Source organism: Oncorhynchus gorbuscha, unplaced genomic scaffold (genome assembly GCF_021184085.1).
Source record: "Oncorhynchus gorbuscha isolate QuinsamMale2020 ecotype Even-year unplaced genomic scaffold, OgorEven_v1.0 Un_scaffold_778, whole genome shotgun sequence".
NCBI lineage: Eukaryota > Metazoa > Chordata > Actinopteri > Salmoniformes > Salmonidae > Oncorhynchus > Oncorhynchus gorbuscha.
The window spans coordinates 140,001-162,486 of record NW_025745808.1 but is presented as its reverse complement, the minus strand read 5'-3'; the positions used below and the strand labels follow the sequence as shown (position 1 = coordinate 162,486).

The 22,486-nt window shown below is 45.6% G+C and overlaps 1 pseudogene; it reads left to right on the top strand.

Annotated features, from left to right (window-relative positions):
* Positions 1–22,486, top strand: part of LOC124020239 — a 93,315-nt pseudogene that overhangs the window by 54,344 nt on the left and 16,485 nt on the right.

Below are 22,486 nucleotides of genomic sequence, written 5' to 3'. Positions count from 1 at the left end.
CCCTCCTCCTCCTCTCCCCCCTCTCTTCCCCCTCTCCCCTCTCTTCCTCCTCTCCTCCTCCTGTTCTCCTCTCCTCTCTCCTCCTCCTCCTCCTCCTCTCCCCTCTCTTCCTCCTCCTCTCCCCTCTCTTCCCCCTCTCCCCTCTCTTCCTCCTCTTCTCCTCCTGCTCTCTATTCTCCTCCCCCCAGCTGCTTCCTAACCTGTACCACCTGGGAGCAGCGTCCAGAGAAGAGGTCAACGGTCAGTCAGTAGGACCCATCCAGGAGAAACTGGAGTCCATGGCTGGAGAGGTGGCCAGGGTCATGGATGAACAGCTACAGGTAGGGAGGGGGGCCATGGTTTTAAACAGGCACAAAAAGTCAAGGAAGTCAGTGTTTGAAGAAAACTGATGATGGGTCAAAATGTTGATGAGGGGCCTCCCGAGTGGCGCAGCGGTCTAAGACACAGCCTCGCAGAGCTAGAGGCGTCACTACAGACCCGGGTTCGATCCCGGGCTGTATCACAACCGGCCGTGATCGGGAGTCTCATAGTGTGGCACATGTGGCTAGCCTCCGGGTTAAGAGGGCGGGTGTTAAGAAGAAGCGCGGTTTGGCGGGTCATATTTCGGAGGACGCATGACTCCACCTTCGCCTCCCGAACCCGTTGGGGAGTTGCAGCGATGAGACAAGATCGAAATTGGCGAGAAAAATTGGGTAAAACAAGATATCTGTCTATAAATTAGACTAGAATATGATGCTCGGAACAGGATCCATCTCCAGAAAGGTGTTTGTTTCAAAAGAGCAGAGTTCTGAAATCCTAAAAGACAGTTTGACCAGAGCGGATGTTATCGGTTTGGGCAGCAGTACATTCTTGGCAGGTAGGCAGACTCCTGAGTTAACAGTCTCGTCTCTCTCCGCCCTCCAGACCCCCCCCAGCCACCCACACACACACACACACACACACACACATAGCCCTGCGTATTCACCTGTTTTCCCAGCCCCTCAGACATATTGACTGTTGAGACGTCCAGAGCTGGATTGTACGGGGGGGGGGGTCATAAATATGTTCGTAACTCCCAGGCCTTAACGCTGTGGTTGTTGTTGTGTCAGCAGAGGAGCTGGTATGTTTCCCTCAGCCTGTAATCAGAGCAGAGAGAAGGAGTTCTGTGAGGGAGCCTGACACACACACATACACACACACATATACAGTCCGTGGTGGATGTCTAGATGTGATGGAGTCCGTGGTGGATGTCTAGATGTGATGGAGTCCGTGGTGGATGTCTAGATCTGATGGAGTCCGTGGTGGATGTCTAGATGTGATGGAGTCCGTGGTGGATGTCTAGATGTGATGGAGTCCGTGGTGGATGTCTAGATGTGATGGAGTCCGTGGTGGATGTCTAGATGTGATGGAGTCCGTGGTGGATGTCTAGATGTGATGGAGTCCGTGGTGGATGTCTAGATGTGATGGAGTCCATGGTGGATGTCTAGATGTGATGGAGTCCGTGGTGGATGTCTAGATGTGATGGAGTCCGTGGTGGATGTCTAGATGTGATGGAGTCCGTGGTGGATGTCTAGATGTGATGGTGTCCGTGGTGGATGTCTAGATGTGATGGAGTCCGTGGTGGATGTCTAGATGTGATGGAGTCCGTGGTGGATGTCTAGATGTGATGGAGTCCGTGGTGGATGTCTAGATGTGATGGAGTCCGTGGTGGATGTCTACATGTGGTGGATGTCTACATGTGATGGAGTCCGTGGTGGATGTCTACATGTGATGGAGTCTGTGGTGGATGTCTAGATGTGATGGAGTCCGTGGTGGATGTCTAGATGTGATGGAGTCCGTGGTGGATGTCTAGACGTGATGGGGGATGTCTACATGTGATGGAGTCCGTGGTGGTTGTCTAAATGTGATGGAGTCCGTGGTGGTTGTCTACATGTGATGGAGTCCGTGGTGGATGTCTAGATGTGATGGAGTCCGTGGTGGATGTCTAGATGTGATGGAGTCCGTGGTGGATGTCTAGATGTGATGGAGTCCGTGGTGGATGTCTAGATGTGATGGAGTCCGTGGTGGATGTCTAGATGTGATGGAGTCCGTGGTGGATGTCTAGATGTGATGGAGTCCGTGGTGGATGTCTAGATGTGATGGAGTCCGTGGTGGATGTCTAGATGTGATGGAGTCCGTGGTGGATGTCTAGATGTGATGGAGTCCGTGGTGGATGTCTAGATGTGATGGAGTCCGTGGTGGATGTCTAGATGTGATGGAGTCCGTGGTGGATGTCTAGATGTGATGGAGTCCGTGGTGGATGTCTAGATGTGATGGAGTCCTTGGTGGATGTCTAGATGTGATGGAGTCCGTGGTGGATGTCTAGATGTGATGGAGTCCGTGATGGATGTCTAGATGTGATGGAGTCCGTGGTGGATGTCTAGATGTGATGGAGTCCGTGGTGGATGTCTAGATGTGATGGAGTCCGTGGTGGATGTCTAGATGTGATGGAGTCCGTGGTGGATGTCTAGATGTGATGGAGTCCGTGGTGGATGTCTAGACGTGATGGGGGATGTCTACATGTGATGGAGTCCGTGGTGGTTGTCTAAATGTGATGGAGACCGTGGTGGTTGTCTACATGTGATGGAGTCCGTGGTGGATGTCTAGATGTGATGGAGTCCGTGGTGGATGTCTAGATGTGATGGAGTCCGTGGTGGATGTCTAGATGTGATGGAGTCCGTGGTGGATGTCTAGATGTGATGGAGTCCGTGGTGGATGTCTAGATGTGATGGAGTCCGTGGTGGATGTCTAGATGTGATGGAGTCCGTGGTGGATGTCTAGATGTGATGGAGTCCGTGGTGGATGTCTAGATGTGATGGAGTCCGTGGTGGATGTCTAGATGTGATGGAGTCCGTGGTGGATGTCTAGATGTGATGGAGTCCGTGGTGGATGTCTAGATGTGATGGAGTCCGTGGTGGATGTCTAGATGTGATGGAGTCCGTGGTGGATGTCTAGATGTGATGGAGTCCGTGGTGGATGTCTAGATGTGATGGAGTCCGTGGTGGATGTCTAGATGTGATGGAGTCCGTGATGGATGTCTAGATGTGATGGAGTCCGTGGTGGATGTCTAGATGTGATGGAGTCCGTGGTGGATGTCTAGATGTGATGGAGTCCGTGGTGGATGTCTAGATGTGATGGAGTCCGTGGTGGATGTCTAGATGTGATGGAGTCCGGTGGATGTCTAGTGGATGTCTAGATGTGATGGAGTCCGTGGTGGATGTCTAGATGTGATGGAGTCCGTGGTGGATGTCTAGATGTGATGGAGTCCGTGGTGGATGTCTAGATGTGATGGAGTCCGTGGTGGATGTCTAGATGTGATGGAGTCCGTGGTGGATGTCTAGATGTGATGGAGTCCGTGGTGGATGTCTAGATGTGATGGAGTCCGTGGTGGATGTCTAGATGTGATGGAGTCCGTGGTGGATGTCTAGATGTGATGGAGTCCGTGGTGGATGTCTAGATGTGATGGAGTCCGTGGTGGATGTCTAGATGTGATGGAGTCCGTGGTGGATGTCTAGATGTGATGGAGTCCGTGGTGGATGTCTAGATGTGATGGAGTCCGTGATGGATGTCTAGATGTGATGGAGTCCGTGGTGGATGTCTAGATGTGATGGAGTCCGTGGTGGATGTCTAGATGTGATGGAGTCCGTGGTGGATGTCTAGATGTGATGGAGTCCGTGGTGGATGTCTAGATGTGATGGAGTCCGTGGTGGATGTCTAGACGTGATGGGGGATGTCTACATGTGATGGAGTCCTGGTGGTTGTCTAAATGTGATGGAGTCCGTGGTGGTTGTCTACATGTGATGGAGTCAATGTCTAGATGTGATGGAGTCCGTGGTGGATGTCTAGATGTGATGGAGTCCGTGGTGGATGTCTAGATGTGATGGAGTCCGTGGTGGATGTCTAGATGTGATGGAGTCCGTGGTGGATGTCTAGATGTGATGTCCGTGGTGGATGTCTAGATGTGATGGAGTCCGTGGTGGATGTCTGATGTGATGGAGTCCGTGGTGGATGTCTAGATGTGATGGAGTCCGTGGTGGATGTCTAGATGTGATGGAGTCCGTGGTGGATGTCTAGATGTGATGGAGTCCGTGGTGGATGTCTGATGTGATGGAGTCCGTGGTGGATGTCTAGATGTGATGGAGTCCGTGGTGGATGTCTAGATGTGATGGAGTCCTTGGTGGATGTCTAGATGTGATGGAGTCCGTGGTGGATGTCTAGATGTGATGGAGTCCGTGATGGATGTCTAGATGTGATGGAGTCTGGTGGATGTCTAGATGTGATGGAGTCCGTGGTGGATGTCTAGATGTGATGGAGTCCTGGTGGATGTCTAGATGTGATGGAGTCCGTGGTGGATGTCTAGATGTGATGTCCTCTGTGTCTAGATGTGATGGAGTCCGTGGTGGATGTCTAGATGTGATGGAGTCCGTGGTGGATGTCTAGATGTGATGGAGTCCTGGTGGATGTCTAGATGTGATGTCTTATAGCTCATCTTTCCAGGGTCTGTTGGAGTCCATGGTGGATGCTGCGGAGGTCTCTGTCCCCATGTGATGAGGAAGACTAACCTTCGTCAGGACCTGATCAAAGCCAGTCAGCTGGTGGTTCCCCGTGTTTCGTCAAGAACACCCTGCTGGAACAGTCTGGAGTCGACATCATCAACAAGATCAGGTGAGACTAGTGTATCATGTCTTTATATGACAAGACTTCCTCCACACTAATGATGTCTTTTTGCTGTTGTCCTGAAATCACTAACCTCCATGTCCTTGTTCTCTTGGCTGAATGAACTATGACCTCTGGCTGACAAGCCTGTCTGAGTCCTGGTGTAACTGTTTTTATATTGTGTTATCTACACAGGTGACGTGTCTGTCTGTGTCCTCTGTCACTATCTGTGTCCTCTGTCACTGTCTGTGTCCTCTGTCTGTGTCCTCTGTCACTGTCTGTGTCCTCTGTCTGTGTCCTCTGTCACTGTCTGTGTCCTCTGTCTGTGTCCTCTGTGCCTGTCTGTGTCATCTGTCTGTGTCATCTGTCTGTGTCCTCTGTCACTGTCTGTGTCCTCTGTCACTGGCTGTGTCCTCTGTCACTGTCTGTGTCCTCTGTCACTGGCTGTGTCCTCTGTCACTGTCTGTGTCCTCTGTCACTGTCTGTGTCCTCTGTCACTGTCTGTGTCCTATGTCACTGTCTGTGTCCTCTGTCACTGTCTGTGTCCTCTGTCACTGTCTGTGTCCTCTGTCTGTGTCCTCTGTCACTGTCTGTGTCCTCTGTCACTGTCTGTGTCCTCTGTCACTGTCTGTGTCCTCTGTCACTGTCTGTGTCCTATGTCACTGTCTGTGTCCTCTGTCACTGTCTGTGTCCTCTGTCTGTGTCCTATGTCACTGTCTGTGTCCTCTGTCACTGTCTGTGTCCTCTGTCTGTGTCCTATGTCACTGTCTGTGTCCTCTGTCACTGTCTGTGTCCTCTGTCACTGTCTGTGTCCTCTGTCTGTGTCCTATGTCACTGTCTGTGTCCTCTGTCACTGTCTGTGTCCTCTGTCACTGTCTGTGTCCTCTGTCACTGTCTGTGTCCTCTGTCACTGTCTGTGTCCTCTGTGCCTGTCTGTGTTAAGGTCATAGCAGTGGCCCTGATTGTTAGATTCCCACTTATTGGTCCTGTAGTTGGACAGTGTGCAGGTGTCTATACTTCTAGTGTAGATTCACACTTATTGGTCCTGTAGTTGGACAGTGTGCAGGTGTCTATACTTCTAGTGTAGATTCCCACTTATTGGTCCTGTTGTTGGACAGTGTGCAGGTGTCTATACTTCTAGTGTAGATTCCCACTTATTGGTCCTGTCGTTGGACAGTGTGCAGGTGTCTATACTTCTAGTGTAGATTCACACTGTCATTTAGAACGCCAGGGGGTTGTTCACAGCCTGCTGGTCTGATGGCCCACACAGCCTTGCCTCTCAGTGTTGATCCTGCGAAGTGGGAATGAATGAAGCCTCTCTCCTCTTTCTGACTTCATCCCTCTGTTTCTCTCCTCTTCATCAATCTGTTTCTCTCTTCTTCATCCATATATTTCTCTCCTTCAACCCTGTTTTTTCTTCTCTTCATCAATCTGTTTTTCTCCTCTTCATCCCTCTGTTTTTCTCCTCTTCCCCTCTCTGTTTCTCTCCTCTTCATCCCTCTGTTTCTCTCCTCTTCATCCCTCTGTTTCTCTCCTCTTCATCCCTCTGTTTTTCTCCTCTTCCCCTCTCTGTTTCTCTCCTCTTCATCCCTCTGTTTCTCTCCTCTTCATCCCTCTGTTTCTCTCCTCTTCATCCCTCTGTTTCTCTCCTCTTCCCCTCTCTGTTTCTCTCCTCTTCCCCTCTCTGTTTCTCTCCTCTTCATCCCTCTGTTTCTCTCCTCTTCATCCCTCTGTTTCTCTCCTCTTCATCCCTCTGTTTCTCTCCTCTTCCCCTCTGTTTCTCTCCTCTTCATCCCTCTGTTTTTCTCCTCTTCCCCTCTCTGTTTCTCTCCTTTTCCCCTCTCTGTTTCTCTCCTCTTCCCCTCTCTGTTTCTCTCCTCTTCCCCTCTCTGTTTCTCTCCTCTTCCCCTCTCTGTTTCTCTCCTCTTCCCCTCTGTTTTTCTCCTCTTCCCCTCTCTGTTTCTCTCCTCTTCATCCCTCTGTTTCTCTCCTCTTCATCCCTCTGTTTCTCTCCTCTTCATCCCTCTGTTTTTCTCCTCTTCCCCTCTCTGTTTCTCTCCTCTTCCCCTCTCTGTTTCTCTCCTCTTCCCCTCTCTGTTTCTCTCCTCTTCCCCTCTCTGTTTCTCTCCTCTTCCCCTCTCTGTTTCTCTCCTCTTCCCCTCTCTGTTTCTCTCCTCTTCCCCTCTCTGTTTCTCTCCTCTTCCCCCCTCTGTTTCTCTCCTCTTCCCCTCTCTGTTTCTCTCCTAGTGAGGTAAAGCTGAGCCTGGCTTCCTTCCTCTCAGACCGTATCGTAGATGAGATCCTAGAAGCCCTGTCTGGCTCTCAGCACACACTGGTGAGTCTTAATCATGCCTGGAGATACAGTGCAATCACTACTCATGGTAACCATGACAACATGACACCACTCATGGTAACCGTGGCAACACACTACTACCCATGGTAACCATGACAACACATCACTACTCATGATAACATGACAACACATCACTACTCATGGTAACCATGACAACACATCACTACTCATGGTAACCATGACAACACATCACTACTCATGATAACATGACAACACATCACTACTCATGATAACCATGACAACACATCACAACCATGACAACACATTAGCTTGAATATTCTGTGAAATTCTAACATGAATTCTATGATTAATACTGAGTCAGTCACTGGTTCACTAGTACAGGTTTATGATCATATAGGTCATATATAATAATACACACTAATAGTCACCATAGTAACAGTAATAGTGACCATAGTAACAGTGATAGTGAACATAGTAACAGTAATAGTGACCATAGTAACAGTAATAGTGAACATAGCAACAGTAATTGTGACTATAGTAACAGTAATAGTGACCATAGTAACAGTTATAGTGACTATAGTAACAGTAATAGTGAACATAGTAATAGTGACTATAGTAACAGTAAGCGTGACCATAGTAACAGTAATAGTGAACATAGTAACAGTTATAGTGACTATAGTAACAGTAAGCGTGACCATAGTAACAGTAATAGTGAACATAGTAACAGTTATAGTGAACATAGTAACAGTAATAGTGACCATAATAACAGTAATAGTGACCATAGTAACAGTAGTAGTGACCATAGTAACAGTAATAGTGACCATAGTAACAGTAATAGTGACCATAGTAACAGTAATAGTGAACATAGTAACAGTAACAGTGACTATAGTAACAGTAATAGTGAACATAGTAACGGTAATAGTGAACATAGTAACAGTAACAGTGACTATAGTAACAGTAATAGTGAACATAGTAACAGTAATAGTGAACATAGTAATAGTGACCATAGTAACAGTAATAGTGAACATAGTAATAGTGACCATAGTAACAGTAATAGTGACCATAGTAACAGTAATAGTGAACATAGTATCAGTGATAGTGACTATAGAAACAGTAATAGTGACCATAGTAACAGTAATAGTGAACATAGTAATAGTGACCATAGTAACAGTAATAGTGACCATAGTAACAGTAATAGTGACCATAGTAACAGTAATAGTGACCATAGTAACAGTAATAGTGACCATAGTAACAGTAATAGTGAACATAGTAACAGTGATAGTGACTATAGTAACAGTAATAGTGAACATAGTAACAGCAATAGTGAACATAGTAACAGTAATAGTGAACATAGTAATAGTGACCATAGTAACAGTAATAGTGACCATAGTAACAGTAATAGTGAACATAGTAACAGTAATAGTGACTATAGTAACAGTAATAGTGACCATAGTAACAGTAATAGTGAACATAGTAACAGTAATTGTGACTATAGTAACAGTAATAGTGACCATATTAACGGTAATAGTGAACATAGTGATAGTTACTATAGTAACAGTAATAGTGACTATATTAATAGTGACCATAGTAACAGTAATAGTGAACATAGTAACAGTTACTATAGTAACAGTAATAGTGACTATACTAACAGTAATAGTGACCATAGTAATAGTGACTATAGTAACAGTAATAGTGACTATAGTAACAGTAATAGTGACCATAGTAACGGTAATAGTGAACATAGTGATAGTTACTATAGTAACAGTAATAGTGACTATATTAATAGTGACTATAGTAACAGTAATAGTGACTATAGTAACAGTAATAGTGACTATAGTAACAGTAATAGTGACTATAGTAACAGTAATAGTGACTATAGTAACAGTAATAGTGACTATAGTAACAGTAATAGTGAACATAGTAACAGTAATAGTGAACATAGTAACAGTAATAGTGACTATAGTAACAGTAATAGTGTCTATAGTAACAGTAATAGTGACTATAGTAACAGTAATAGTGACTATAGTAACAGTAATAGTGACTATAGTAACAGTAATAGTGACTATAGTAACAGTAATAGTGACTATAGTAACAGTAATAGTGACTATAGTAACAGTAATAGTGACTATAGTAACAGTAATAGTGACTATAGTAACAGTAATAGTGACTATAGTAACAGTAATAGTGACTATAGTAACAGTAACAGTGACTATAGTAACAGTAATAGTGACTATAGTAACAGTAATAGTGACTATAGTAACAGTAATAGTGACTATAGTAACAGTAATAGTGACTATAGTAACAGTAATAGTGACTATAGTAACAGTAATAGTGACTATAGTAACAGTAATAGTGACCATAGTAACAGTAATAGTGACTATAGTAACAGTAATAGTGACTATAGTAACAGTAATAGTGACTATAGTAACAGTAATAGTGACTATAGTAATAGTGACTATAGTAACTATAGTAACAGTAATAGTGACTATAGTAACAGTAATAGTGACTATAGTAACAGTAATAGTGACTATAGTAACAGTAATAGTGACTATAGTAACAGTAGTGTGTAGTCATTATGTCTTGCTCCCCCTAGGCTGACCATAGTAACAGTAATAGTGACTATAGTAACAGTAATAGTGACTATAGTAACAGTAGTGTACTAGTCATTATGTCTTGCTCCCCCCTAGGCTGACCATAGTAACAGTAATAGTGACCATAGTAACAGTAATAGTGACTATAGTAACAGTAATAGTGACCATAGTAACAGTAATAGTGACTATAGTAACAGTAATAGTGACCATAGTAACAGTAATAGTGACTATAGTAACAGTAATAGTGACCATAGTAACAGTAATAGTGACCATAGTAACAGTAATAGTGACCATAGTAACAGTAATAGTGACCATAGTAACAGTAATAGTGACTATAGTAACAGTAATAGTGACCATAGTAACAGTAATAGTGACCATAGTAACAGTAATAGTGACCATAGTAACAGTAATAGTGACCATAGTAACAGTAATAGTGACCATAGTAACAGTAATAGTGACTATAGTAACAGTAATAGTGACCATAGTAACAGTAATAGTGACCATAGTAACAGTAATAGTGACCATAGTAACAGTAATAGTGACCATAGTAACAGTAATAGTGACCATAGTAACAGTAATAGTGACCATAGTAACAGTAATAGTGACTATAGTAACAGTAATAGTGACCATAGTAACAGTAACAGTGACTATAGTAACAGTAATAGTGACCATAGTAACAGTAATAGTGACTATAGTAACAGTAATAGTGACCATAGTAACAGTAATAGTGACCATAGTAACAGTAATAGTGACCATAGTAACAGTAATAGTGACTATAGTAACAGTAGTGTAATAGTCATTATGTCTTGCTCCCCCCTAGGCTGACCACCTGGTGAGGAAGGAGCGTCCTCTGGTCCAGCGGGAGTCTGTGGACCTGGACGTACCCGAGGAGAGGGCTCCTAAACGGGCCACCACGGAGCTGAATGAGGCAGAAAGGCTGGAGGACCTGGAGACATGCATGGTACACTACACTACACCACCATATGTTTTGTGTGAGGGCCAGGCTTCTGTTCATTCTGTTTCCTGTCACGGGTTCCTCACTCATTCGGGGTTCCAGACATGTCTAATCTCAGACTGAGTGTTACAGGGAGATGAGCTAACCTTGGCTCATGTCTGGTTATCGATCCTTAAAGGAACAATCCTGAATTACATTAAGGTTAGGATGGTTCTAAGATGAATTAGGGAGTTTGATTCATGCCTATTGTAGGATGGTAAGATAGGGAGGTTGATTCATTATGGTAGGATGGTAAGATAGGGAGGTTGATTCATTATGGTAGGATGGTAAGATACTGTAGGGAGGTTGATTCATTATGGTAGGATGGTAAGATAGGGAGGTTGATTCATTATGGTAGGATGGTAAGATAGGGAGGTTGATTCATTATGGTAGGATGGTAAGATACTGTAGGGAGGTTGATTCATTATGGTAGGATGGTAAGATACTGTAGGGAGGTTGATTCATTATGGTAGGATGGTAAGATAGGGAGGTTGATTCGTTATGGTAAGATGGTAAGATAGGGAGGTTGATTCATTATGGTAGGATGGTAAGATACTGGGGAAGGTTGATTCATTATGGTAGGATGGTAAAGATAAGGGGAGGTTGATTCATTATGGTAGGATGGTAAGATAGGGAGGTTGATTCATTGTGGTAGGATGGTAAAGATACTGTAGGGAGGTTGATTCCTTATTGATTCCACTCCCATCCTCCCTCCTTCCCTCCCATCCTCTCCCCCTCCCTCCCTCCCATCATCTCTCTTTCCCTCCCTCCCTCCCATCATCTCTCTTTCCCTCCCTCCCTCCCATGATCTCTCCTCCCTCCCTCCCATCCTTTCCTCCCTCCCTCCGTCCCTCCCTCCCATCCTCCCTCCCATCCTCCCTCCCTCCGTCCCTCCCTCCCATCCTCCCTCCCATCCTCCCTCCCTCCGTCCCTCCCTCCCATCCTCCCTCCCTCCCATCCTCCCTCCTCCCATCCTCCCATCCTCCCTCCCTCCCTCCCTCCCATCCTCCCTCCCTCCCTCCCATCCTCCCTCCCTCCCTCCCTCCCTCCCTCCCTCCATCCTCCCTCCCATCCTCCCTCCCCTCCTCCCTCCCTCCCCCATCCTCCCTCCCCTCCCTCCCATCCTCCCTCCCTCCTCCTATCCTCCCTCCCTCCCTCCCATCCTCCCTCCCCCTCCTATCCTCCCTCCCTCCCATCCTCCCCCTCCTCCCTCCCTCCTCCCTCCCTCCTCCCTCCTCCCTCCCTCCCTCCTCCTATCCTCCTCCCTCCCTCCCCCTATCCTCCCTCCCTCCTATCCTCCCTCCCTCCCATCCTCCCTCCCTCCTATCCTCCCTCCTCCCTCCTATCCTCCCTCCCTCCTATCCTCCCTCCCTCCCTCCTCCTATCCTCCCTCCCTCCCCTCCTCCCTCCTATCCTCCCTCCCTCCCTCCCTCCCTCCTATCCTCCTATCTTCTCTCCTCCCATCCTCCCTCCCTAAGTAGTGTATTAGTGAAGTCCTTTCATCAAGGCCGCCCGTGTTTCCTGTCTAAATGAATCTCATTAAGAGCAGCATTACTGCCCGTCTTTGTAGCGCCGTACATCAGTCAAACACTCAGAGAGGCCTGGGTCTTATTCACTCGGCACCAAACCAAAGACAACATCTTGAAACGGAAGGATTTTCTCTGAATTTGTCCAATTAAAAACACTTGTTTTTACATTTTTCATTGCACAATGTTTTGAAACGTTTTGCCTTGGTCAACACTAATGAATACAACCCTGCCACTCACATGGGATGTGTGATATGATCTGGTTGTTGTTGTCCTAATAGGTTAAACCACAGCCTTTTACACGGCTCTGGGTTAATGTCCAAAGGATTCCAAATGGATTCCTTCTCATTGTTTACCTGAAGAAGCGTTAACCTTCCAGCCTTGAGTTCTCTCTCTCTCTCTCTCTCTCTCTCTCTCTCTCTCTCTCTCTCTCTCTCTCTCTCTCTCTCTCTCTCTCTCTCTCTCTCTCTCTCTCTCTCTCTCTCTCTCTCTCTCTCTCTCTCTTTCAATTCAATTCAGGGGCTTTATTGGCATGGGAAACATGTGTTAACATTGCCAAAGCAAGTGAGGTAGATAATATATTAAGTGAATATATAAAGTGAAACAATGTACAAATGGTTAAAGGACTCTCTCTCTCTCTCTAATGATCTACCTATAGAGTTCTCTCTCTCTCTCTCTAATGATCTACCTATAGAGTTCTCTCTCTCTCTCTCTCTCTTAATGATCTACCTATAGAGTTCTCTCTCTCTCTTAATGATCTACCTATAGAGTTCTCTCTCTCTCTTAATGATCTACCTATAGAGTTCTCTCTCTCTCTCTCTCTAATGATCTACCTATAGAGTTCTCTCTCTCTCTAATGATCTACCTATAGAGTTCTCTCTCTCTCTGTCTAATGATCTACCTATAGAGTTCTCTCTCTCTCTCTCTCTCTCTCTCTCTCTCTCTAATGATCTACCTATAGAGTTCTCTCTCTCTCTAATGATCTACCTATAGAGATCTCTCTCTCTTAATGATCTACCTATAGAGTTCTCTCTCTCTCTCTAATGATCTACCTATAGAGTTCTCTCTCTCTCTCTCTCTCTCTAATGATCTACCTATAGAGTTCTCTCTCTCTCTAATGATCTACCTATAGAGTTCTCTCTCTCTCTCTAATGATCTACCTATAGAGTTCTCTCTCTCTCTAATGATCTACCTATAGAGTTCTCTCTCTCTCTCTAATGATCTACCTATAGAGTTCTCTCTCTCTCTCTAATGATCTACCTATAGAGTTCTCTCTCTCTCTCTCTCTCTCTCTACCTATAGAGTTCTCTCTCTTAATGATCTACCTATAGAGTTCTCTCTCTCTCTAATGATCTACCTATAGAGTTCTCTCTCTCTTAATGATCTACCTATAGAGTTCTCTCTCTCTCTAATGATCTACCTATAGAGTTCTCTCTCTCTCTCTCTCTCTCTAATGATCTACCTATAGAGTTCTCTCTCTCTCTAATGATCTACCTATAGAGTTCTCTCTCTCTCTAATGATCTACCTATAGAGTTCTCTCTCTCTCTAATGATCTACCTATAGAGTTCTCTCTCTCTAATGATCTACCTATAGAGTTATCTCTCTCTCTTAATGATCTACCTATAGAGTTCTCTCTCTCTCATAATGATCTACCTATAGAGTTCTCTCTCTCTCTCTAATGATCTACCTATAGAGTTCTCTCTCTTAATGATCTACCTATAGAGTTCTCTCTCAATGATCTACATATAGAGTTCTCTCTCTTAATGATCTACCTATAGAGTTATCTCTCTCTTAATGATCTACCTATAGAGTTCTCTCTATCTCTCTCTCTAATGATCTACCTATAGAGTTATCTCTCCCTCTCTCTAATGATCTACCTATAGAGTTCTCTCTCTCTCTCTCTCTAATGATCTACCTATAGAGTTCTCTCTCTCTCTCTAATGATCTACCTATAGAGTTCTCTCTCTCTCTAATGATCTACCTATAGAGTTCTCTCTCTCTCTAATGATCTACCTATAGAGTTCTCTCTCTCTCTAATGATCTACCTATAGAGTTCTCTCTCTCTCTAATGATCTACCTATAGAGTTCTCTCTCTCTAATGATCTACCTATAGAGTTCTCTCTCTCTCTAATGATCTACCTATAGAGTTCTCTCTCTAATGATCTACCTATAGAGTTCTCTCTCTCTCTCTATGATCTACCTATAGAGTTCTCTCTCTCTCTCTAATGATCTACCTATAGAGTTCTCTCTCTCTCTCTAATGATCTACCTATAGAGTTCTCTCTCTCTCTTAATGATCTACCTATAGAGTTCTCTCTCTTAATGATCTACCTATAGAGTTATCTCTCTCTTAATGATCTACCTATAGAGTTCTCTCTCTCTCTAATGATCTACCTATAGAGTTCTCTCTCTCTCTAATGATCTACCTATAGAGTTCTCTCTCTCTCTAATGATCTACCTATAGAGTTCTCTCTCTCTCTAATGATCTACCTATAGAGTTTTCTCTCTAATGATCTACCTATAGAGTTCTCTCTCTCTCTATGATCTACCTATAGAGTTCTCTCTCTCTCTCTCTAATGATCTACCTATAGAGTTCTCTCTCTCTCTCTCTCTAATGATCTACCTATAGAGTTCTCTCTCTCTAATGATCTACCTATAGAGTTCTCTCTCTCTCTAATGATCTACCTATAGAGTTCTCTCTCTTCTCTAATGATCTACCTATAGAGTTCTCTCTCTCTCTCTCTCTCTAATGATCTACCTATAGAGTTCTCTCTCTCTCTAATGATCTACCTATAGAGTTCTCTCTCTCTCTACCTATAGAGTTCTCTCTCTCTCTAATGATCTACCTATAGAGTTCTCTCTCTCTAATGATCTACCTATAGAGTTCTCTCTCTCTCTAATGATCTACCTATAGAGTTCTCTCTCTCTCTAATGATCTACCTATAGAGTTCTCTCTCTCTCTCTCTAATGATCTACCTATAGAGTTCTCTCTCTCTCTCTAATGATCTACCTATAGAGTTCTCTCTCTCTCTAATGATCTACCTATAGAGTTCTCTCTCTCTCTCTCTAATGATCTACCTATAGAGTTCTCTCTCTCTCTCTAATGATCTACCTATAGAGTTCTCTCTCTCTCTAATGATCTACCTATAGAGTTCTCTCTCTCTCTCTAATGATCTACCTATAGAGTTCTCTCTCTCTCTCTCTAATGATCTACCTATAGAGTTCTCTCTCTCTCTAATGATCTACCTATAGAGTTCTCTCTCTCTCTAATGATCTACCTATAGAGTTCTCTCTCTCTCTCTAATGATCTACCTATAGAGTTCTCTCTCTCTCTCTCTAATGATCTACCTATAGAGTTCTCTCTCTCTCTAATGATCTACCTATAGAGTTCTCTCTCTCTCTCTAATGATCTACCTATAGAGTTCTCTCTCTAATGATCTACCTATCTCTCTCTCTCTCTATCTACTATAGAGTTCTCTCTCTCTCTCTAATGATCTACCTATAGAGTTCTCTCTCTCTCTAATGATCTACCTATAGAGTTCTCTCTCTCTCTCTCTAATGATCTACCTATAGAGTTCTCTCTCTCTCTGATCTACCTATAGAGTTCTCTCTCTAATGATCTACCTATAGAGTTCTCTCTCTCTCTGATCTACCTATGAGTCTCTCTCTATACCTATAGAGTTCTCTCTCTCTCTAATGATCTACCTATAGAGTTCTCTCTCTCTCTCTCTCTAATGATCTACCTATAGAGTTCTCTCTCTAATGATCTACCTATAGAGTTCTCTCTCTCTCTCTCTCTCTCTCTCTCTCTCTAATGATCTACCTATAGAGTTCTCTCTCTCTCTCTCTCTCTCTAATGATCTACCTATAGAGTTCTCTCTCTCTCTAATGATCTACCTATAGAGTTCTCTCTCTCTCTAATGATCTACCTATAGAGTTCTCTCTCTCTCTAATGATCTACCTATAGAGTTCTCTCTCTCTCTCTAATGATCTACCTATAGAGTTCTCTCTCTCTCTAATGATCTACCTATAGAGTTCTCTCTCTCTCTCTAATGATCTACCTATAGAGTTCTCTCTCTCTCTCTAATGATCTACCTATAGAGTTCTCTCTCTCTCTCTAATGATCTACCTATAGAGTTCTCTCTCTCTCTCTAATGATCTACCTATAGAGTTCTCTCTCTCTCTAATGATCTACCTATAGAGTTCTCTCTCTCTCTAATGATCTACCTATAGAGTTCTCTCTCTCTCTAATGATCTACCTATAGAGTTCTCTCTCTCTAATGATCTACCTATAGAGTTCTCTCTCTCTCTCTCTAATGATCTACCTATAGAGTTCTCTCTCTCTCTAATGATCTACCTATAGAGTTCTCTCTCTCTCTAATGATCTACCTATAGAGTTCTCTCTCTCTCTAATGATCTACCTATAGAGTTCTCTCTCTCTCTAATGATCTACCTATAGAGTTCTCTCTCTCTCTCTCTCTCTCTCTCTAATGATCTACCTATAGAGTTCTCTCTCTCTCTAATGATCTACCTATAGAGTTCTCTCTCTCTCTCTAATGATCTACCTATAGAGTTCTCTCTCTCTCTAATGATCTACTCTCTTCTCTCTCTCTCTGATCTACCTCTCTCTCTCTCTCTCTAATGATCTACCTATAGAGTTCTCTCTCTCTTAATGATCTACCTATAGAGTTCTCTCTCTCTCTAATGATCTACCTATAGAGTTCTCTCTCTCTCTAATGATCTACCTATAGAGTTCTCTCTCTCTCTCTAATGATCTACCTATAGAGTTCTCTCTCTCTCTCTCTCTCTCTTAATGATCTACCTATAGAGTTCTCTCTCTCTCTAATGATCTACCTATAGAGTTCTCTCTCTCTTAATGATCTACCTTTAGAGTTCTCTCTCTCTAATGATCTACCTATAGAGTTCTCTCTCTAATGATCTACCTATAGAGTTCTCTCTCTTTCTAATGATCTACCTATAGAGTTCTCTCTCTCTCTCTCTCTCTCTAATGATCTACCTATAGAGTTCTCTCTCTCTCTAATGATCTACCTATAGAGTTCTCTCTCTCTCTAATGATCTACCTATAGAGTTCTCTCTCTCTCTCTAATGATCTACCTATAGAGTTCTCTCTCTCTCTCTCTAATGATCTACCTATAGAGTTCTCTCTCTCTCTCTCTCTCTCTCTCTCTCTCTCTCTTAATGATCGACCTATAGAGTTCTCTCTCTCTTAATGATCTACCTATAGAGTTCTCTCTCTCTCTAATGATCTACCTATAGAGTTCTCTCTCTCTAATGATCTACCTATAGAGTTCTCTCTCTCTCTAATGATCTACCTATAGAGTTCTCTCTCTCTCTCTAATGATCTACCTATAGAGTTCTCTCTCTCTCTCTAATGATCTACCTATAGAGTTCTCTCTCTCTCTCTAATGATCTACCTATAGAGTTCTCTCTCTCTCTAATGATCTACCTATAGAGTTCTCTCTCTCTCTCTAATGATCTACCTATAGAGTTCTCTCTCTCTCTAATGATCTACCTATAGAGTTCTCTCTCTCTCTAATGATCTACCTATAGAGTTCTCTCTCTCTCTAATGATCTACCTATAGAGTTCTCTCTCTCTAATGATCTACCTATAGAGTTCTCTCTCTCTCTAATGATCTACCTATAGAGTTCTCTCTCTCTCTAATGATCTACCTATAGAGTTCTCTCTCTCTCTCTAATGATCTACCTATAGAGTTCTCTCTCTCTCTAATGATCTACCTATAGAGTTCTCTCTCTCTCTAATGATCTACCTATAGAGTTCTCTCTCTCTCTCTAATGATCTACCTATAGAGTTCTCTCTCTCTCTCTAATGATCTACCTATAGAGTTCTCTCTCTCTCTAATGATCTACCTATAGAGTTCTCTCTCTCTCTCTAATGATCTACCTATAGAGTTCTCTCTCTCTCTCTAATGATCTACCTATAGAGTTCTCTCTCTCTCTAATGATCTACCTATAGAGTTCTCTCTCTCTCTAATGATCTACCTATAGAGTTCTCTCTCTCTCTCTCTAATGATCTACCTATAGAGTTCTCTCTCTCTCTCTCTAATGATCTACCTATAGAGTTCTCTCTCTCTCTCTCTAATGATCTACCTATAGAGTTCTCTCTCTCTCTCTAATGATCTACCTATAGAGTTTCTCTCTCTTTTCTGAATTCATTGAGCCTTTATCTTGTCTCCTTTTCTCTCTCTCTCTCTCTTCTGTCTCCTTCCTTCCTCTTTCAACCTTTGCATCTGGAGACTCTATACCAGTGTAGTAACTCTCTCTCTCTCTCTAATGATCTCTGTCTGTCTATAGAGTCTCTCTCTCTCTCTAATGATCTGTCTGTCTATAGAGTTCTGTCTCTGTCTCTCTCTCTGTCTGTCTGTCTGATCTGTCTGTCTATGAGTTCTGTCTGTCTAGTCTGTCTGTCTACTGTTGTCTGTCTCTGATCTACCTCTGTGTCTGTCTGTCTGTCTGATCTACCTGTCTAGAGTCTCTCTGTCTGTCTGATCTACCTATAGTCTGTCTCTGTCTCTGTCTGTCTGTCTAATGTCTCTCTCACTAGCTGGTACAGTAACACAAAGACCATCCTTGTTCTCCCCCCCTCTCTCTCTCTCTCTCTAATCTCTCTCTCTCTCTAGAGTTCTCTCTCTCTCTCTAATCTGATCTAGCCCTGAGGGGAAACTGGCCCGAGACACAAGTCCCCTCCTCCACTCTTCCCTCTCCCCTCCTCCCTCCTCTGCCCAGCCTGGCCCAACGTGAACTGACTACTGAGTTGCATCTGATGGTTCAGATCCGGTCCGGTTAATGATCTTTTAATCTCTTCAAGACATCTCTGTTGTCACAAACAGAATTTGATCATATTTTGAACAAGCCACAAGAGTTTTTATCTGTCAGATGGTGAGCGTGTGGGGCCTTCTGAGTCAGATAGGACAGTGGGGCCTGACCCAGTCAGATAGGACAGTGGGGCCTGACTCAGGAGGATCTCCTGACACAGGAGGATCTACAGTGGGGCCTGACGCTGTGGAATAGACAGTAGGGCCTGATGCAGTCAGATCTCTCTGGGGCCTGATGCAGTAAGATAGGACAGTGGGGCCTGACACAGGAGGATAGGACAGTGGGGCCTGACACAGGAGGATAGGACAGTGGGGCCTGACACAGGAGGATAGGACAGTGGGGCCTGACAGAGGAGGATAGGACAGTGGGGCCTGACGCTGTGGAATAGGACAGTAGGGCCTGATGCAGTCAGATAGGACAGTAGGGCCTGATGCAGTCAGATCTCTCAGTCCTGATGCAGTAAGATAGGACAGTAGGGCCTGATGCAGTCAGATAGGACAGTAGGGCCTGATGCAGTAGATAGGACAGTAGGGCCTGATGCAGTCAGATATGACAGTAGGGCCTGATGCAGTAAGATAGGACAGTAGGGCCTGATGCAGTCAGATAGGACAGTAGGGCCTGATGCAGTAAGATAGGACAGTAAGGCCTGATGCAGTAAGATAGGACAGTAGGGCCTGATGCAGTAAGATAGGACAGTAGGGCCTGATGCAGTCAGATAGGACAGTAGGGCCTGATGCAGTCAGATAGGACAGTAGGGCCTGATGCAGTAAGATAGGACAGTAGGGCCTGATGCAGTCAGATAGGACAGTGGGGCCTGACCCAGTCAGATAGGACAGTGGGGCCTGACACAGTCAGATAGGACAGTGGGGCCTGACCCAGTCAGATAGGACAGTAGGGCCTGACCCGGTCAATAGGACAGTCTCTGACCCGGTCAGATAGGACAGTGGGGCCTGACACGGTCAGATAGAGTGGGGCCTCTCAGTCAGATAGGACAGTGGGGCCTGACGCTCTCAATAGGACAGTGGGGCCTGACCTCAGATAGAGTGGGGCCTGACACTCAGATCAGTGGGGCCTCTAATGACAGTGGGGCTGACCTCAGATAGAGTTCTCCTGACACAGTCAGATCAGTGGGGCCTCTCAATGACAGTCCTGACACAGTCAGATAGGACAGTTCCTCTCAGATAGGACAGTGGGGCCTGACTAATGATCTACCTATAGAGTTCCTGACACAGTCAGATAGGACAGTGGGGCCTGACTAATGACAGTCTACCTAAGATAGGACAGTTCCTGACTCAGATAGGACAGTGGGGCCTGACAGAGGTAGATAGACAGTCTACCTCAGATAGGACAGTGGGGCCTGACAGAGGTAGATAGGACAGTGGGGCCTGACGCAGTCAGATAGGACAGTGGGGCCTGATGCTCTCAGATAGGACAGTGGGGCCTGATAGGACAGTAGGGCCTAGATAGGACAGTGGGGCCTGATTGGACAGTAGGGCCTCGCAGTCAGATAGGACAGTAGGGCCTGACACAGTAAGATAGGACAGTGGGGCCTCTAATGATCAGATAGGACAGTGGGGCCTGACACAGTCAGATAGGACAGTGGGGCCTGACTCAGTCAGATGATCTACCTGATAGGATAGTAGGGCCTGACACAGTCAGATAGGACAGTGGGGCCTGATAGGACAGTAGGGCCTGACTCAGTCAGATAGGGCCTGACTACAGTAAGATAGAGTGGGGCCTGACACAGTCAGATAGATCAGTGGGGCCTGACACAGTCAGATAGGACAGTGGGGCCTGACACAGTCAGATAGGACAGTGGGGCCTGACACAGTAAGATAGGACAGTGGGGCCTGACACAGTCAGATAGGACAGTGGGGCCTGACACAGTAAGATAGGACAGTGGGGCCTGACACAGTCAGATAGGACAGTGGGGCCTGACACAGTCAGATAGGACAGTGGGGCCTGACGCGGTCAGATAGGACAGTGGGGCCTGACACAGTCAGATAGGACAGTGGGGCCTGACGCGGTCAGATAGGACAGTGGGGCCTGACAGAGGTAGATAGGACAGCGGGGCCTGACACAGTCAGATAGGACAGTGGGGCCTGACGCAGTAAGATAGGACAGTGGGGCCTGACGCAGTAAGATAGGACAGTGGGGCCTGACGCAGTAAGATAGGACAGTGGGGCCTGACCCAGTCAGATAGGACAGTGGGGCCTGACGCGGTCAGATAGGACAGTGGGGCCTGACAGAGGTAGATAGGACAGTGGGGCCTGACGCAGTCAGATAGGACAGTGGGGCCTGACCCGGTCAGATAGGACAGTGGGGCCTGACACAGTCAGATAGGACAGTGGGGCCTGATAGGACAGTAGGGCCTGACACAGTCAGATAGGACAGTGGGGCCTGATAGGACAGTAGGGCCTGACGCAGTCAGATAGGACAGTAGGGCCTGACACAGTAAGATAGGACAGTGGGGCCTGACACAGTCAGATAGGACAGTGGGGCCTGACACAGTCAGATAGGACAGTAGGGCCTGACACAGTAAGATAGGACAGTAGGGCCTGACACAGTCAGATAGGACAGTGGGGCCTGATGCGGTCAGATAGGACAGTGGGGCCTGACCCAGTCAGATAGGACAGTGGGGCCTGATGCGGTCAGATAGGACAGTGGGGCCTGACCCAGTCAGATAGGACAGTGGGGCCTGACCCAGTCAGATAGGACAGTGGGGCCTGATGCGGTCAGATAGGACAGTGGGGCCTGATGCAGTAAGATAGGACAGTGGGGCCTGATGCGGTCAGATAGGACAGTGGGGCCTGACCCAGTCAGATAGGACAGTGGGGCCTGACAGAGGTAGATAGGACAGTGGGGCCTGACCCAGTCAGATAGGACAGTGGGGCCTGACAGAGGTAGATAGGACAGTGGGGCCTGACCCAGTCAGATAGGACAGTGGGGCCTGACACAGTAAGATGGGACAGTGGGGCCTGACACAGTAAGATGGGACAGTAGGGCCTGACACAGTCAGATAGGACAGTGGGGCCTGACGCAGTCAGATAGGACAGTGGGGCCTGACACAGTCAGATAGGACAGTGGGGCCTGACGCAGTCAGATAGGACAGTGGGGCCTGACGCAGTCAGATAGGACAGTGGGGCCTGACACAGTCAGATAGGACAGTGGGGCCTGACACAGTCAGATAGGACAGTGGGGCCTGACACAGTCAGATAGGACAGTGGGGCCTGACACAGTCAGATAGGACAGTGGGGCCTGACCCAGTCAGATAGGACAGTGGGGCCTGACGCAGTCAGATAGGACAGTGGGGCCTGACACAGTCAGATAGGACAGTGGGGCCTGACGCAGTCAGATAGGACAGTGGGGCCTGATGCAGTAAGATAGGACAGTAGGGCCTGACCCAGTCAGATAGGACAGTGGGGCCTGATGCAGTCAGATAGGACAGTGGGGCCTGACGCAGTCAGATAGGACAGTGGGGCCTGACACAGTCAGATATGACAGTGGGGCCTGACGCAGTCAGATAGGACAG